Consider the following 20,145-nt stretch of genomic DNA (forward strand, 5'->3'; position numbering starts at 1 on the left):
GAAAGTTCTGACAAGAACAAGTTTCTCTTCTCTTAAACCCTTCCTTTTCCTCTTAGAATCAATGTTGTGTATTGGTTCCAAGACAAAAGAGCAGTAAGGGCTAGGCAATGGGGGTTAAGTGACTTTCCCAGGGTCACAAAGCCCAAATTTGAATCCAGGACCTTCTGTCTCTGAGCCTAGCTCTCAATCCACTGAGCCACCTAGCTGCTCACAAGAGTGTATTTTCAACTAATACTCATTTCAGAACCTACGTATCCTTTTGTTGTCTGCCCATTCTTACTTTCATTCCTTCCCCTGTTGTCCTTCAGTCTTCTTCCCTTTGCCTCCGTTAAATAATGGCTGATGTTTACCTAACAATTTAGGTTAATAAATATTTTATAAATATATTGTTCTCATTTGATCCTCATGGCAACCCTGTAAGGTAAAAGTTCAGGTATTATTTTTCCAGATGAGGTAACAGACTTAGAAAGAGGCTCTTGTTCATGGTCACAACTAATAAGCAAAGGTGGGATCGCTCCTGATTCTATGCTCAGCATTCTTTCCATTATACCCACTTAGTCAAGCAATAAGCACTTATTAAGCACCTATTATGCACCAGGCACTGGGCAAAGTGCTGGTGATACAAAAAATGGGCAAAAGATAGATTTTGCCTTTAAGGAGCTCATGATCTAATGGAGGAGACATCAAGCAAAACAAGTATATACAAACAAGTTACATTCAGATAAATAAAAAATAATTACTAGAGGGAAAGCATTATAATTAAAAGGGGCTGGGAAATCCTTCTAGAAGAAGGTAGGATTTTTGGATGGGACTTGAAGAAGCCAGTAGAGACAGTCTCTCTCTTCCTTCTCTATGTCTAACAACTGGAAGGGACCTCAAAATTCATCTAGTTCAAGCCATGAATGCTCTCTACAACAGGAGTTTTAACATGGAGTCTAGCAACAGATTTCAGAGGGTCCATGAACTTGGATAGGAGGGAAAAACTATATCTTTATTTTCACTAAGTACTAACTCAAATTTACCATTTCTTTTGTTTATTAATGGTTTCTGAGCCCATTCATAGGCTTCACCACAACATAATCCCTTCTCTACACAATCCCTTCTCTATAACAATCCCAAGTGAATTATCATTCAGACTCAACCTAATGGGAAACTAATTCCTGAGGCAACCATTACACTTTCGGAAAGTTCGAATCATCAGAAAGCTTTTTTTCCTATTGAATAAAAATTTACAATCATATCTTCCCTATGTCTTCTCTTCTCCAGGCTAAACAGCCCTACTTCCTTAAACTATTCCCCATATGGCATGGTTTCACTTCTCCATCCCTCTCCAAATGTCCTCTTCTGGAGGTACTTTATAACCAGTAGGTCTGAAAAGTAATTTCCCCAGGAAAATGGATATATTCTCAAGTACTCCTTACTCCAAATCATCAACATTGCCTTACTTTAATGCTAGTGCCTTCTAAGATTATCTCCAATTTTTCTTGTGTATATCTTGTTTGTATATAGTGGTTTGACTCTTGTTTCACTTACATTGTGAGCTCTTTGAGAGCAGAGACTAATTCATTTGTTTGACCAGCAAGTTAGTATAGTGACTAGCACAAGGAAAGCACTAAATAAATGTTTGTTAACTTGACTTATTGTCTCACAACATACTATGTTCCCTGTTCTCCATCTCTCCCAATTTGAACCATAGAAACTGTTGAAGAATGTGATGAAAGGGAAAGTGAAGGATATGGAGTCAAGAGATTAGGGTTCAAATCCAAAATATGCTACTACCAGTGTGACCTTTAACAAATCCTTAACATCTCTCTCAGTTATTCTAGTTGTAAAATAAATTCCTTTGAACTTGATGAATTTTAAAATTTGTTCCAAATCTAAATTTATGGTTTTATGATCTAGTCTGTGAGGATGGCAGGCAACCAAAGTGATATAAGTCTCATTTAGAAAAGGCAATGGATCTTACTCTTGTATTAGATAGAAGGGCCACACCTGGAGTCAGGAAGAAATCTTCTGATTTCAAATTTTGACTTAGATGCTTATATGCTATGTGACCCTGGGCAAATTACATAACATTTTGCCTCAGTTTCCTCATCTGTAAAAGGAGCTAGAGAAGTAAATGGTAAATTACTATAATATTTTTGCCAAGAAAACCACAAATGGTGTCATGAAGAGTCTAACACCACTGAACCAGAACAAGAAACTAAAGGAAAAGGGAAAGAAAGCATGGGATAGTGGAAAGAGCAGTGGATTTATTGTCTGAAGACTTGAATTTTAGTCTTGTTGAGTGTAAACAATCATTTTCACCTTTGTGAGCTTTAGTTTCCTCATCTACATATAAGGTAATTATAATCCTTGCAGCCCCATCAACCTTAGGATCAGTGTGGAAAGCACATTGTAATGCTAGAGGGTTATACTATAAAATCTTAGTGCAGTTTTAAACTCCCAAAGCTTGAAACTAACCTATACAAGGTAGGTTTTTTGCTTTTGTTTTTGTTTTTTGCCTTTCTTTGTATTTCAGGCTACTAGCACAGTTCCTGGAATATATAGGAGGTACTTAGTAAATGCTTGTTGGCCATACAAGGCAGTGAGGATATAAAGATAAAAAATATTTCGTTGCCCTCAAGGAGCTTACATTCTACAGGAATGAAGAAACTGAGGCTAATTTTGGTATACTCAGATTCTCTTTTATTCTTTTTTTGCTTTGACTTTCAGCCTATTGGAAATGGAATTCTGTGAGTTATAATAAACTGGGCAGGCCTAGCAATTAATTAAAACTACTGAAAGTTAAGGTAAAGAATTCTTGAAACCCCTCTCCCTCTCTTTCTCTCAAGGGGAAAAGGGTCCACTGCAATCCGGTTATCCAAATAGGCAAGTCTCTGCATTTATCTCCAATTAACACGCCTATTTCCTGTTGAAGTTATGACCTTCTGGGATTGGTTTTACCATACGTTTCATTACCAGATGAACTTTTTGAGTTAAGAGACACCAAGGGGAAGTTGGAAAAGTTATCCGTAACAAAACAAAAAATCGTAGCGGTTTAGTATTTTACCTGTAAAACAGGATTTATTTTTTTAAAGGGGAAATTTCAACTTCGGTAAGGCAAACGCCCAGTGACGTAAACCTGCCCTCCAGATACCTGTCTATAAGACTGCATGGTACATGCCCACTAGGGTCTGATGAGAATAAGGAATTTCAGTACAGCACAAGGGATACTTAAAATGCAACTGCAAAACCTGTCGGATAAATCTTTCCTGACAGCTGGATGTGTCCTGACAACTTTGTGGAGCCTCCCTGAAGGCCAGCCTTGCCCAGACTGCAGGAGGTGGGGCGTGCCGGGCTCCTTTCGGAGCCTAAGCTTCCTGCAGCAGAGCAGGGAGGCAGTGGCTAAAGCCCCGAACGCCCGCAGGGCCGGGCCGGGCGCCACCTCCCGCGGGCCGCCCGCTGCAGCGACACCTGAGGCATCCCTTCCGCAGGCCTGGGGGCTCTCTCGCGCACCGCACTAAGGCGCGCGGGCAACGCCCCGCCGATCCGACTTCCTCTTGTAGCCGCCGGATGCGCCCCCTAAAACCCAGCCGGCTGCTCCCCTCAGCCGATGGCGGAGGAACCCGAGAGGAGAAGAGGGAGCCGGGAGGGCGGCAAGGCGAGGAAACGACCGCTCCCTCCTCAGCCACTAGGGCTGGTCCAACAACCCGCCCCGCATTCTCGGAGCCGACTGACTTCCTGGAAAGTCCTGGGGGGCTCTCACCTAACGCCCAACGAGGGCTGCCAGTCGTCTCCGCCGCCGCCGCCCACTTCCTGGGTCTCCAGTCCCAGGTGCTCCGCTTGGACCCTACTACCGGAGTCACTCTTCAGCAGCTGTATCAACTCTTAACCGGAGACTCGCAAGGGCTCCAGCCCCCTCCCGCCGTCCTCGCGCGCGTGCGCGCTTTTCGATTGTGGGGCGTCATGGGAAGTGTAGTCCCGTAAAGGATTGGCGAGACTTGTCCCTGGGATCAAAAGTTTAGAACTGGAAAGAATTGTAGAGACAATGGAGTCCACGCCCACGCCACGCCCCCATTTTACAGAGGGAGCAATTGCGGCCAGTGAAGTTAAATGACTCACCCAGGGCCATACTAGCTTGAGATCAGAAGTTTAGAAAACTGAAAGAATTAAGAATTTAAAGAATATGAGTTTCTCCCTCCTTTACATTTTACAGAAAATTAAACTGAGGTACAGTTTGGCTGAAATGACTCACTCAGGATCACACAACCGTTAAGAGACTGAGGCAGGATTTTAACCTATGTCTTAACACTAACAATCCAAACTACTACGCCCTAAAGGGTCGTTCAGAATCTTAAATAATAATATACATTTATTAACACTTTAAGATTTACAAAGCACTTTTCTCACAACTGCCCTTTGAGATAAGTATCACAAGATGGCAAAACTGAAGCATAGAAGTTGAGCGACATTTCCTAACCCGAAGTACCACTCTAGACCCTAAGGATACAAAGTCCTTGATCTCTAGGAGAGATTTACATTCTGTTGCATTTGAATCCAAGACTTCATTACATGGTCGATAACATTTGATATTTACCCCGCACTTTACAAAGCACCTTACATACATTATCAGTCAACAAGCATCTGATAAATGTCTACTGTGTCCGGGTACTGTGCTTGGCACTAGGTAAGAAAGGACAAAAGGGAAGCCCAATAGGCAGTCCTTAAGAGGCTCGCATTCGACTGGGGGGGAAACTGTGTTCATACATCCTATTAGAATGAAGGGGAAAAAAAAGGGAGAAAAGTCCTTCCTCAGTGGAAATTACTCTTCTATCTTAAAACCTTTCTAACAGAAGCAACCATTAAAGATGTTTCTATTTTGTGCGGATTTCGCCTCACACTGACCTTAGGGTGGCTTAAATCTCTAGGGTACGTTTCCTTTCATAGTCAGAGGTTATGCCTCCGGTTGCTGCTGCCAGGGAATGATGTCAACTATTTTAAACTTCTTGTGAAAATACGTGCAAAAAATTACTCATCCAAAAATTAAGGTCTAAACAAGGCTTAAATCTGGTAGGAAATCACCACTTGGGTGTGGTGCTTCCACTGGTTGCCATGGGTATAGACTTAGAGAATATTTGTTAACTCCTTCTCTTCCAGTTCCTTTTTGGCTTCTCCCCACTATGCTTTATTTTCCCCAGTCCAATTATATTTTTGGAAATTTTTAACATAACAAAAGAATATAAAATAACATTCAGAACTGTTTACAAATTTTTTAAATTGATCACCTCTTTTTTAAAAAATTAATTTTTTAAAAATTACTTTTCTATGTTTCCATGATTCATGTTCTCTCCTTCCCCATTTCTCTTCCCCCTCCTGGAGCTGACAAGCAATTCCACTGAAACTCTTAGCATCTGTCTTAGAATTCATATGGTTTCCAAAGAACCTAGGGAATTGGGGTTAAGTAATTTGCCCAGGCCACACAGCTAGGAAAGGCCCGAGGGTCATATTTGAACCCAGGACATCTGATCTCCAGGTCTGGCTCTCTGAACCATCTAGCTTCCCCCTCAACCACTTTTTAATTATTTCCCTTACGTCAGTAAGATTATACAACTATCTAGGAAATTTTTACTTATTGCTGGGAGTCACTGTTTTCTGTGAATTTTTGAGTCCTATTTTCTTTTACTTGTAAATAATTAAATAATTCTTTTTTTCTTTGAACTTTAGGAAATGAGTGCTTACAAAGGAGGTTGGTGTGAGCACAACACCATGTAGTATAATTTATTAAAGTTCTTAGGTTTCCTAAGTGGAAACAATAAGCCAGAGATCTAAAAAATTCTTCAAAATGTGTACAAGTCCTATGTGGGCTCCAGGCATTAACCATTTGTACACCTTTAGTTCTGTCTATTGCATCTCATTTCTATTATATGCCAGGGACTATAAATCTCACTTTTTGTTGCATCAGAAGGAGCCAATGACCAATACAATGATCCAGGACAGTTCTGAGAGACTTATGACAAAGAATGCTATCCACCTCCGGATAAAGAACTGTTGGAGTCAGAATGCAGATGAAAGCATACAATTTTTTCACTTATTTATTTGGGTCTATGTTTCAGGGTTTTGGTTTTATAAGATTATTCACTTGCAAAAATGAACAATATAGAAATATGTTTTGCATGATAATGTGCATATAACCCAGATCCAATGACCTACTAACAACCAGGAGAAGAAAGGGAAGGGAGGGAAATAACTTCGATCATATAACTTAGGAAAATGTGTGGAGATTTGTTATAACCTGTAATTGGTAATAATAAAAATATTTAAAAAGTTTAAGTAAAAAAAAGAAAAAAGAAAACAGGAGTAAGTTACATCTCCCCTCCCTTTTTCAAGTTATTTTTGAGAACCCAATCTAAGTTGAATAAACTGACCTAGCTAGCGTACGGGAAAGTAGAAGGTAGAGAAGAAGGTAGAGAAGTACTTAGGAACAGAGTGGGATGCTCTTCCTAAACTCCTGTATGAAGTACAGATGTGAGGAAGAAAATCACTGTCAGGAAGCTGAAGGATGGAGTAAATTAAAAGTAATGTCACTGTGAACTTACATGGTGAAGACAGAAAGCTTTTGGTGAGTGAGGACTATGACTAATGGGACTTTGTGTTAAAAGAAAAAAAAAAGCCTAAAGTTTCACTAAAAAGAAGATCAGTTCTGAGTAACTGAAAGTCAATGATTGTCCAGGAGATGGTCACTAAATGCCAACATTATTTTTGCTTGAATACTTTCTTTTGTTTCAAGGCTGAGGGATATCCAAAAATGACTATGACATAAAAATGAAAGACATCAATAATACTTTTTTTTCCTACCAAAAAAAATAGAGGAGTTATATCTTTGAACTGTAAATTCAATTTTTCCACTTGGGGGCAATATGAGAGAGTTGGTACCCAGGAAAGGTAGTGACCACCATCTGCTGCAGGCAGCAACTTTTTTAACAGCAAAATAACTGTCTGCTAGGAGCTGAAGAAAACTTTGAGAACAAGAGTGAAGAACTTCAGGAAAGAGTTAAAGAAAGTCCAAGAACACCTACAAGAAATGGAGCTGCAGAAGACAAGATGGCAGATCAGTGACTACTTTGGTGGTTGTTGAGGAGAGCTTCAGGAAAGAAAACTGTGGAGGGAGCCAAGAAGGAACAGTGGCAGAGGTGTAGCAACTACCTGCTGAGCTGTGAGAAGTGAGGGCTGCCTCAAAGGTAGAGGAGATCACCAGATCTCCTGATTTCCCCCCTTTTATCCTACCTAAGCAATATTGTAAGTTCTGCAGTTCTCTGGGGAGAATGTTACTCACTGAGGAGTAGTATTACCTTTATAGGCTCAAAGTTGAATTCTATCAGTTTACATTAACGTATAAATGAAACTATTCATGTTCTAGCCTGGGTGATTGTAACTGAAACCATCCTGGAAGGAGTGTCAGATACTAAAGTTCCAAGATAATCTGGATGTGGGCAATGAACCAGACAGAGAAATGAGAAGCCTTTTAAGTGCACCTAGGCCTTTCATTTCTCCTGACACAAGAGTTTCAATTACATCAGTTTATTTTTTAGAGATTTGGGGGCAAATAGTACAATTTTAATAATTAATGGTTTATAATGTGTTTTAATGTCTGGCAAAATAAGTACCCTTTCATTAATCTCCCCCTCTCCCAATATCTCTTGATGTTCTTGATTGTTTAGATAAATTTTATTATTTTAGTAGAGGCACAAAGTTGCTCATTGGTATTCTACTTGACATTGCATTAAATTTATTGAATAATTTGGGGTACAATTATATTTTTACTATATATTTTTTGCCCTTTCCCTGTATAAAGGTTTTGCTCTAAAAGCTTATTTCTATCCTAAAAGTTTTATAATTATTTTTATAAGGGTCTCATGTATATCTTCTTTAAAAAAAAAATCCTTACTTTCCATCTTGGAATTCATACTGCCTATTGGTTCCAAGGTAGAAGAGTGGTAAGGGCTAAGCAACAGGGGTTAACTGACTTGCCCAGGGTCCCCCAACTAGGATGTATCTGAGGCCATATTTGAACCCAATACTTCCCCATTTCAAGGCCTGGCTCTTAATCTACTGGACCACTCATGTACATCTTCTTAAGTTAATGCCAAATATATAGTAGTTTCTATCATTATTATGATGCTTCAATGGCATCATGATCCCACTGATACAGTAAAAAGAAGTGTGGTGGAAACCAGCCAAGATGGCAAAGTAGCAGGAAAAGGTACACATGAGTGCTCCCCTCACAAGTGCTCCACAAAGATCTAGAAAACAAGACTAAATCCTAATTGGGAAATCTTCTAAAAGAAAAATCACATTAATTTTTTTTCAGCCCAAGTGAGCATAGGGAGATAGAGAGGTCTTTGGACACTGGATTTTATTTTGGGGTTACTTTCAGGAGATGACTGGTAGCTTTTTTTCTGTTTTTCACTTTGTCCATTGGATTTCTAAGAGATCTGGAGATTTTCTTTTATGGTTTTAAAAAAAATATGATGTCTAGGTTCAGTGGACAAAGAACCAAGCTTAGAGATGGGAGGTTCTAGGTTCAAATCTAGTCTTATATATTTCCTAGTTATGTGGCCCTGGGCAAGTCACTTAACCACCATTGTCTAGCTCTTACCACTCTTCTGCCTTGGAACAGATATTTGGTATCAATATTGTATATCAAATATGATATTCCAGAAGGGGATGGAGGAAGGGAAATATGCATAAATGTCTCTTTTGTGCCAGGTACTGTGCTAAGCACTTTTAATAAATACTACATAATTTGATTCTTATAGAGTTAGGTGTCACCATTATCTCCATTTATAGTTGAGGAAACTGAGGCAAAGAGAGGTCAAGTAACTTGTCTAGAGCCACATAGTAAGTGGAACTCAGATCTTCCTGACTCTAGATCTAGCACTCTATCCTCTTTGACAACTGCCTCTGGTGAAGAAGATATAGGCTTACAATTAAGAATAATTTACCCAGCAAAACAAAGTATACTTCTAGCAGGGAAAAAAAAGAATTATAATGAAATAGAGGACTTCCACACATTCTAGACTGAAAGACCAGAAATGCATAGAAATTTTGAAATACAAACAGGAGTTGAGAGAAATATCAAAAGCTAAATCTGAGCAAGCAGCCAAAAAGGACTAATGGAAAATGAAACTGCTTATATTCTAACATGGGAAGATAATATACTTCTTCCTTCAGAACTTCATCATCATTAGGGGTCACTGATGGCATTTAATGAGATAGAGATTGGGTAAAAGAATAATACCTGGAAATGGATTTTTATGCTTTAATAATCTTAAAAGAGGAAAGGGAAGGGGAATACACTGGAGAAAAAGGGAGAGAGAGAAGGTGGAGGAAATTATCTCATAATCAGGGTGTACAAACAGAAGATAAACAAAGCAGAACAGGTGGGAGGAATGGTTGGCCCTTGGACTTCTCTTTTATCTGAATTGATCAAAAAGGGAAGAATACACACATACACAACTGGGTGCAGAAGTACTGAGAGATGTATAAAAGAAAGGTAAAAAGTGACAAGAATTTGTGATAGAATGTGGGATGAGGGCAAGTGAAAAGGGGCAGAGGAGTGGAAGCAGATTGCACCCCATCTAGAGTGCTAGTGCTGAACGTTCTGCTTTCTCACCATTTTCTTTACAAAGAGAAGGTAGAAACAGATCAACTCAAGGATGAATCACAATTCCAGAGAACTAATGATAAAGCATGCTACCTAACTCCTGATAGAGAGGTGATAGACTCAAAGTGTAGACCAAGATATATATTTGGATATGACCAACATGGACTTTTTTTTTTACTATGAATATTTATTGCAAAGGTTTTGTTTATCTTTTTCAATGTGGTGAGAGTTTGGGGAGGGAGTATATTTTGAGTTTTTATCAACTGAGCAAAAATTCAATTGAATTTTAAAAACAGAAGCTAGTTTGAATACATCTAATATTAGAAGGGGAACAATTAGCTGGAAAAATATATTTGCAGCAGATTTCCCTGAGAAAGGTCCCATTTCTAAGGTTCCAAGATCTGATCAAATAATAGTCATTAGAATAATAGTAATTCTCCAATTGATAAAGGGTATGAATGAAGAGAAGGGAAAGAGGCATGAGATGGTATGGAGAGAGAATAGACTAGTCAACTACAGGTTGTAGGGTGAGGGGTAGGGATGAGTTAAAGATGTTTCTTAGGTTGCAAGCCTAGGTGACTGGAATGATGGTGGTGCCCTCAATAGAAATGCAGAGGAATGGTTTCAAGGAAAAGATGTCTCTATCCACTCAATGAAGTCATTAGAACCAAAGAACTACCAGATTTGATCATTGAGTTTCCATTGGTGATTTTTGAAAGATCTCAAACAGGAGAATAACATTTGTCTGACTCCTGGAATGGGAGTCAGGCAAATGTTATTCTAATTTTCTATAAAAAGGGAAGTGGGTGGGAACTATAAGCCAATGTGCTTAACTTTTATTCCTGGAAAAATTTGAATCCACATTGTTCTGAAAATGGCTTATGGATACTTAGAAAAGGAAGCATTGGTCATTAGAAACCAACATGGCTTTATCAAGCACAGGTCCTGTCAGACTAACCCAATTTCCTTTTTAGATTAGTAGATTGGGGAAATATGGTGTAATGGATAGAAAACTGACATAAAAATCAGAAAGACCTGAGTTTAAGAGCTCTTTCTGATATATAGTGTCTGTGTGACCTAGGGAAAGCCATTTAACATACTCCAGAAAAGTCTTTAAAAGTAAGTTGCAGAAGAGGTATGGATCTGTTGATAAAGGGAGTTTTCATCCTTGCAACAAAATCACATTTGTATTTTTTTAATTAAGGAAATTTGTAGGTATAGCATAATTAGATTTCAACAAAGAATTTTACAAAATCTTAGGCTATGCTTGTGGATAAGATGAAGGAATATGGACTAGACAGATCATAGTTGTGTTCAATTTGGAACTGGTTGAATGACTAGACTCATTCATTAGTCAGTGACAACTTGGAAGTGCCCCAGGAATCTGTCTTGTGTCATTCAACATTTTTATCCATGATTTAGATGAATACCTACATACCATATTTGTCATATTTACAGGAGGCACACACCTTGGAGGTTAGCTAACACAATGGATCTTGTGAATGATGGATTAAAAGTTATTAGGGATAAATATAAAATTCTACACTTTGGGTTCCAAAAATCAAGCTCACCAGTTTAAGATGAGCTGTCACATGAGAGATTCGATTTGTTTTGCTTCAAACTTAAGGGACCGTAGGGATAGGAACAATAATGGAAAGTTGCCAGAAGATAGATTTAAGCTTGATGAAGGGGCTGCGAAAAGACAGGAAGATTAATTCCTCTGGTTCATGGTCCATCTTTTTCCCAAGATCTAACAATCCCTTTTTTCAGAATGTTTATAGCCTTTGTAGGGGTCAGTGTAATAAGAACATGAAAGGAGATTGAATGAATTTGATGGATTTAAACAATTTAGGAGAATAGGTCCAGGAAAACAAGCTTAATCCATTTATAGGAAAGGCCTGTGTAGATATAGTCGATAGGGTGTATTTTGCTACACTAAATTCTTGTCCTTGAATAAATATGTAGTAGTAACATGTGAACATTGGAAAATAGTAATGCCTTTCCTCCTCTCATCTTTCTTTCAATTTAATGTAAGGAAAAAGTTTAAGTTACTGAGAGAAAGAGAGGCTTTCTGAGAAGTATAAGGGTTAAATTTAGTGGTTGGACTTAAATTATGTGAAATAATGTGGTTGCCTGAGTTATTATATCTCAAGTCAGAAGTTTCTTTACAAAATAGAGTGGAAATAATAAAACAGAGAAATGTGAGAGAGGTTAGAGAAAATACCTATACTAGTCCTCAGCCAGGAGGTCCAGTAGTGAGTAACTACGAGGCCTCCTCCAAGATGGAAGCTAGTCTCTTAGGAAACTAGGAAAGTAGTCAGCCCTTTTTCACTCACCCAACGAAGTAGTTTACTAGTCAGAATCCAAGTTGATGCCACAATCCAAGCCATAGTCTCCAGTGAAGTTCCCTCGAAGACTATCTCTAGGAGACACTCTCCACTAGATTCAACTTCACCAGACTGACTGCTCAGGGATTTCATGGCTTTTATGGTAGTTTCAACCCTTCCTGCCCCTCTTCACAGGGCCCAATCACAATTTCCAAATTGTCCAGCCCTGCCCTGGGACAGTGTCTGTGGGATTGAGTTGTCACCTCTAAAGGTGTCAATTATTCACACATTTCTAAGTTGCCATCTAGTTTGGATTCTCATGTTATTGAGTTAGCATTTGGATTGCAGTCTTCCTTTTGGAGGTGCAAACTCCTGTAGTAAGTTTCCCTTATTTTAGGGTTAATTATGGGTATATTCGCTTTTGTTGATTAATTCAAAAGTAGACAAAGGAGAGTTAATCCTGTCCTCACAATCTAGTGAGGTACTAAGTAGGGGCATTTAAGTTATAGTTTCAGAATAGACAAAGAGAACCAAGAATTTCCTTTCACAATCCCCCCTGTGATTCTTTGGGAGACTAGTCTCCCCAATGAATCATTTTACATATCTTGTATCTCTAATGATCTTCTAGCTAAAGGTGAATATAAAGTTCAGTAGTTAGAGATAAGAGGAAAAAATAAAAGAGAGAGAGAGCAAACAAATGTTTGCTAGGCACATTGACAATAAGCCAATTAGGGGGTCAATCCCCTGTAGCATATGTTCAAAATTCTTGTGTGCAACCCTTCAAAGTTCAATCAGTTATACTCCAAAGTTTGTGCTGGATCTTCTGATGCTGTGGAGGTTTTCTTCAGGCATCTTCATGGTACCTTCTTCAAACAATTCATCTTCTAGATTCAAAGAGTTATAGAGCTCCTTTTCCTGAAATGTTTCTTTCTCAAGAGATTTTTTAGTCTTATGACAATTATACAATTTCTATGGTAATTATACAATCACCCCTGAGGAGGGTGTTGCAATCCCTATGAGAATTATACAGAAGGTAGTCTATCCCTCTCTATGGTGGATTTTAAGCAAAGGCTGGGAGATTGCTTACATGGTATGTTATAAAAATAGATGGTATTTTTGTTTAATTTTCTTTCATTCATTCCACATATGTTTACTGAGACTTCCCCCTAAATATTTAGGGAAGTGTGCGGAAGTGAGGGGGAAGATATAAAAGTTTACAAAAATGCTTTTCATATAGATATAACATTTTACAATTTACAAAACACTTTTGCGTTCTTTATAGGGAGGTTACATGGTAGCCCTCTGGTCTTGGCATCCCACAATCCAAATTCAAATCTTTGCAACCTGCAACATACTATGCTTTTGAAAGAATTCATGTAGTACGAGAGAGAAAAATAGGCAATGACTTTGGAGTCAGTCTGGAATGCTCTCCCTCCTTCACTCCAACTGCTGACTTCCCTGACTTCCTTTAAGTTCCAACTAATATCTCAGTTCCTATAGGAAGCCTTCCCCACTCCATCTTAATTTCACTACCTTCCCTCTGTTAATTATTTTCTATTTATCCTGTATATATCTTACTTTGTTTGTATTGTCTCCTCTATTAGATTGTAAGCTCTTTGAGGGCAGAGGCTGTCTTTTGCTTACTTTTGTATCCTCAGTGCTTAGCACAGTGCCTGATCCACAGTAGGTACTTGATAAATGTTTTTTTAAATTGAATCTAGAATCCATTCCTGCCTCTATTGCTTACTATCTGTTTAGCCTTCAGTAAATCACTTAACCTCACTGGGTTTCATCTATAAGATGAAGAGCTTAGAGAAGATGGCCTCTAAGATTCCTTTCAACTCTAGAGCTATGATCTTATTGGGTCTTGTGAGATATTAAGGGCAGAGAATTCCATTTCCACTGTCCCTACTCCCGAAGCACACACATACATTTATTATTCTCATTTTGCAGATAAGAAAACTGAAGCTCAGTGAAAGAAAATGACACAAAATCATCCAGCTTGCAAGTGACATGATTAGAAGGAACCCAAGTGTTCTGATCTCTTAATCTAGTGCTCTTTCCACAAAATCATTCCTGCCCTTTGAGGAGTTTATAGGCACAATTAACAGACCATTTCACACTTTGTTATATACAAATACAAGGACAAGCCTTTATTTTCATATGGGCATTTTATTTGGGGAGGGGGGAAGATAACATGAGATGATATATACAAAGATTATCCAGACTTTTGTTTCATTTTTAAAGGACATGTTTGTAGCTCCCAATTTTTTTATTTGGGACAAATAAATACAATATTTAACCTTTAATATCAGAGAGATTTTAACCAATAAGAATATTTCATATTCCTTTTAGTATTGGGCCTAGTTAATGCCCTAATGGATCATAAGTTGCACTGAATGCTTGCCTGTTTTAATCAATTACAATCTTTATTAATTTTCAGGAATATTGGCTTTATAGATCTGTTATTTCACTAGCATGGACACTTTGTCCATGCCTCTTGTGTGGTTCTGATTTGTTATTTTTCCTAAATCCTCCACAGGTCAATCCAATGTTTTATTTTTTAGTTTTTTCATCATCTATTTGCTCTCTAACCATTGTTCAACTTCACTAGCTTCACAATTAATGGGGAAAATAACTGTTGACTCATTAATTACCAAAATCAGTTGCTTATATAAGATGGAGGAATCTTATAAATGAAAAGTAAAGTGAGATTCCACAGACTTTCCAAGAGTTTGCTAGCCCAATAAAGAATACAATCACATACTGCTTTTTGTTTATATAACTTTAGACAGTTCACCATAGTACCATTTCCTTTGTGCTGGTCAGAAAAATAATACAGGTTAACTTTGCCATTTATCACAAAGCATCCTAACTTATTATACTATTACAGAGCAGCATGCATATATTGGTGGGTTAAGATGCTTCATATTTGTTTCTCTTGATCCGATGAAGAAATTGAAATATAACTAAAGATTTGATTAAGAATAATTTCAGGAACATTGTTACAGATTTTAAAGAAACTCATGCTGGAGGAAATAATAATTTGAAGTTGGAATGAATATTTTTTCAAATTAGAGATTGTCACTAGCAATATTTGGTTCTAAAACAAAGATTCCTTATAAATATGGTTCATACATACCCCATTTTTACTGTATAGATATCTAAGCTTCTTCCTCATTCCTTTTCCAGTAACTATAACCCCAACTAGCCATTGTGTGCTCAGGACTTGTAAAATAATTGATATGAGAGAAAAATTACATGCTGTGTTTAATTATAATGAAAGATTTTTTTCCACTTAAATGTTTTCAAATGTTTTCATATTGCTATACTATTTCCTAACTTGAAGAAGAAAATTTTTTTCCATTCTCATGATTTCTTCCTTGGCAGTGTGCTTATTAGACATCCTTTCAAAGATTTGGTAAAAACCACAAAAGGTTAAGATTTTTTTTTAATGAAAGAATGTCTTAGCCACTTTTTGGATTTGTCCTCTTCCCAAATCTTCAGAGGCTCCTCTAAGAAAGAAATGATGTATTAAGGGGTGAAGAAATGATGTATGAAGGGGAGAAGTTCTCCTGTGTTCACTTCTATCTATTCAAGTAAATGAAAATAACCAAATTTAAAAGTTGGAAAGAATTATAATTCATTCACTTCATTTCACAGGTAAGGGAAGCTGAAACCCCATGCAAAATGTTGAGTAGTAAGACTAAGATTAGAACCTATGCTACCCTTCATTGTTAACCCTCTTAGTAACAAACATTTCTTCTAGAAAAGGAATAGGAGACCAATGCAAATACATATGGTAGAGAGCAAGGTAAATTTGTTACAAAAATATAATGCATCTTAACACTAAATGCCATACCACTTTGCATTTTTATAGCACTACTTTTAGAACATTTTCCACATGTATCATCTCATTTAGTGATCAAATACTTAAAATTTGAGATTAAGGGAATCATGTGAATAAATAGAGTAATTTGGAAATAAGGTATCTTCAAAATAACCATGTGAGCTAGGTAGTATAAGTATTATTATCTTCGTTTTACAAGTATGGAAATAAAGGTGATGTTTATATTATTTTATATTTTGGGTTATCCAAACCACTGGTTCTCTTTCATTAACATGAAAAGTTAATTATATATGCTGTTACTAACAAGTACTAAAGCTTCTTTCTTTTATTATTGAATGGACTGATGATTTGAACCCCGATCAGAAATACCATCCTTTTTTGAGCTGTAAGCAATCACTTACTTTACTGCCTCTTCCATCCTGCTCTGCTTGTATAGAATGGTGATGGAATAGAGCTCTTAGTGTGGGGCTTTGGGTCATAAAAGTTCTTGGTGGTCTTGGTGGTTGTGGTGGAATACTACTACTACCACCATTGCTTGATTGCTGGTGATGAGCTGGCTGCCATGATAGGGAAAACCTAATCTGACATAAGATGGGTAAGTTTTCCCCCTTTAGCAGCAGAACTAGCACCTATAATGAGGCTGCTGGGCAAGGAGAACTCTCTTAGAGATGACAGAGTTTGACAATGCAAGGAGCGTAATGATGATGCATTACAAACTGCCTCCATGTTTTCCGATTCTCCTTTCCCTTCGTGTCCTTTTTGTCCCATTCTCCAGTCCTCAGCCCAGGACCCAAATCTCTGTTTTAGAAGTTTACTTCCTTCATGTACTATACAATAGGGCTTACTGTAGACAGACTGTTTTTTCATACCATAGGGGAAACAAAATCAAATCAGGGACAGAGAAAGGAAGAAATGGAGGAAGAGGATATCTCCTTACTCCATCCACCCCTAAGAGCAGATCAAACTTGAGAGGGGTAAACAAGGCTGACAGGAGGATCAGTTACATGCAGACACTCTCTCTATGTGGGTTTTCCTCACAAAAACCTATTCAAAGTGACACAAGTAATTATTTAAAAAAAAACAAAAACAAAATAAAAAACATCTCTGTGTGTGTGTGTGTGTGTGTGTGTGTGTGTGTGTGTCTTAAAATAATGGGTTCTACTTATAGGCTTAATGTAATTTAATGTAACATAATATTGATTTTAATTTCCTAAACAAAATCTTGACCTCAGGTGGCTTTATCCTTTTCTGCCTCTCCTTACTTTATTTACTATCAAAGATTAACAAATACAGGATGAGGAAGAGGCTGAGCAGTTTGTAGAATAAGAGATCAGAGAATGCTAAGAGTTGGAAGGGGGGTGCCTCAGAGGTTATCTAATTTATTCCTTATTCACAAGATAAATCTTATCGACACCCCTAAGGACTGACCACTCAGCCTCCACTTTCAGACATCCAGCAAAGGGGAAATCTGAGGCTACCAATCCCATTTTTGGACAGCTTTAATGATTGGAAAACGTTTCCTTATGTTTGAATTAAAGTCAACCTCCCTTGTAAATTCCCACCCACAGCAAAGACTGTGATCAGGAGCCAAGAGTCTAATGCTCCTTCCACATAACAATCTTTCAGATATCTGAACACATCGACCTTGCTATGCCCTCCTCCCTCCATTGTCCAAATCTTCCATTTTCCAGGTGAAATATCCCCATCTCCTTTAAATAAACGATACCATGGTTTCCCCTAGTCTTACTATTCAGGCCACCTACCTATAGATGAAAGGTCATCCACCCGACAATAAGCAGCTCATAGATGAGAGTAAATTTTGGGGCTCAATATGAAAACGATTGGCAGCATGTTTCAGGTGTTTTCCTCTTTCTCCAGTACCAATGATTGAAACTGGGAAGATTTGTGCCTGGGATCGGATTGCAAATCTAAAGTTTATGGCTCTAACCCTCTTTTACCGATGGTGTAATAATAGCTGTTTGTACAGCAGGCAGGAAATAGCTCTGTGGGGAGTGGAGCTGAGCTGCTATTAGTTTTGCCATTAAGCAATTAGTCTTCAGTTTCCTCCTCCTTCCCCTCAAATACCCTCAATCAGTTTTCTTAATATCCAAACCACAAAATAAAATACAAATGGATCCATGTTTGAAGAAAAGGAAAGAAATGAGGGGATGCCTAATACCTTTTTTTCTCCTGTAAGTGGAAACACTTTTTTATAGACTTGCCAATTCACTAGCAGGAGGACTAAGTCCTGCTAAGGATATGATTTCTATGTTCCCTTATCAGGTTTTTGCTAAACTTCCCTTGGTAATGCCACAGCATTATTTTTCTACTCCTGGCATTTTAGGAGCTTGCAGTTTTTTGTTTTTATTTTGTTTTTAGAAGGAAGGAATTGGAATGTTTTTAGGACATTTGTATGGCACAGTGGATGGGCCTAGAGTCAGGAAGACTCATCTTCTCGAGTTCAAATCTGGCCTCAGACACTTACCAGCTCTGTGACCCTGGGTAAGTCACTTACCCTTGTTTGCCTCAGTTTCTTCATCTGACAAATCAGCTAGAGAAAGAAATGGCCAACTGCTCCAGTGTCTTTGCCTAGAAAACTGCAAATGAGGTCATGAAGAGTTGGATATGAAGAGTAGGACATATTGAAAACTACTGAACAACAACTGGAATGTTTAAGGCAGGAAGGAATATGGGGAATTAAAAGATAATGGTTGCTCTGTGGTAAAAGAACAGTTCTTGGTATAAGAACCCTCCCTTTCTAGGACCTATATAATGACTAAAAAAGAAGAGAAAACTACATACTTTGGATCTGCAATCAGACTTCAGGAATTCTACAGAAGTTTGACTATTCTCTTCTGTTTTATTGTTATGTACAATGGATGTCATACTAATTACTAAGTGTATCTTTGCTGTGTTCAACTTTTTGTTTAACAGTAATTTGCATTTTTAATGTTGGTTTTCTAGAAAAAGATCATGGTAATTGTGTCCCAAACTGATGTTTTTGCTATAGAGTGAGATAGGGAGGGGAGGGAAGTTTGAGGATAGTTGACAATATAGAATTCAAATAGCCTGAATATCTCACTCTCAGTCTGGTAACTGAAGGATTGCCTGAGGACTCAGAGCTTTATGAATTTTATGAATAATCTGTATTTTTAAGCTTTCTAACTTTGCAGAGAAAAAAAGCCACATGGTACTGGGATCTTTCCCCTAAGCTAAATCCCTGATGAACTAATTGAGGGGTTGTTCTGAACAAGGGACCTTTGGGCTTTTTCCATCACAACAACTCTTCCTCTCATCTCCCCTCTCCCAGACATGCACAGGAAAGAAGGAAGAGGAACTAGAGGCAAGGACCTGTAGTGAAGGTCTCACTCTGGGCCAGCTCTAATGGGTACAGACAGGTATGGTCAAGAAGAATCAGTTCTACTTACTCTTGCAAAAGGAAAAGGGGGAAGAGAGTTCCTTAGGTAAACTGTTCTCCATAGCAACATCTGCTGAGTAAATTTCTAAATTTCAATTAAAATCAACCCAAAGAAGATATATTAAGCACCTGTTGCAATAGGAGCAATATAGAATTTAGGTAAGGCACAATTCTTGCCCTCAGTCTGCTGAATCTAAAGTGTTTGTAACAAGTCCCCAATTCCCATTTTCATGATATAGTGTTAACTTTATAGTATTAGCAACCAAAAGATCCACAAAGAAATGCAAAAGTTATTTCAAGACTAAATTGCAAATTACTTGAGGGAGATACAGTGTATCTCCCACAGCGCCTAACACATAGTAAATTCAGGCTGATTATTTGAATTTTTTTATAAGACCATTAGCTTATTGATATATGGTGTACTGATTATGGTTTGTTTCACTTCTGGCTAGGGAATAATTGTGTCTTCCTCAATTCTTTACAGATGGAAACTTTGTCTAAGGGGAAGACTTTTTTTAAAATTTGTTTTTGTTTTTTTTGCATGAGGGTTGAACAGGGTGTCTGCATATATATTGAATAATAATAATAACTGCACAGATACAATGATTTTAAGGTTTGCAAAGTTCTTTACATACATTACCTCATTAGTCTCATGCAACTCTGTAAAGTAGTTGCTTGTATTAATACCACTCTTTTACAGATAAGGAAACTGAGGCTCAGAGAGGAAGTCGGGCTTGCCAATGTTCATACAGTTAATAAGTCTCTTGAGGCTAGATTTAAACTTAGATCTTTCTTAACCCAAACCTAATATTCTAGCCCATTAGGCCACATTACTTTTATTTTGAGTTTAAAAATGGCAGTGGCTCTAGACATTTTAGTTAACTTCTAAGTTGTAATATCTGAT

The 20,145-nt window shown here is 37.8% G+C and overlaps 1 protein-coding gene across 1 annotated transcript in view; it reads right to left on the reverse strand.

Moving 5' to 3' along the window:
• The window catches only part of TMOD3 (tropomodulin 3), a 57,654-nt gene extending 53,760 nt beyond the window's left edge, over nt 1–3,894 (reverse strand). The window contains exon 1 of the mRNA XM_044665164.1: nt 3,749–3,894. The gene's annotated coding sequence lies outside the window, so the exon portion shown is untranslated. The remainder of the gene's footprint in view (nt 1–3,748) is intronic.
• Between the last annotated feature and the right edge of the window lie 16,251 nt (nt 3,895–20,145).

The sequence above is a fragment of the Gracilinanus agilis genome, chromosome 2 (assembly GCF_016433145.1).
Source record: "Gracilinanus agilis isolate LMUSP501 chromosome 2, AgileGrace, whole genome shotgun sequence".
NCBI lineage: Eukaryota > Metazoa > Chordata > Mammalia > Didelphimorphia > Didelphidae > Gracilinanus > Gracilinanus agilis.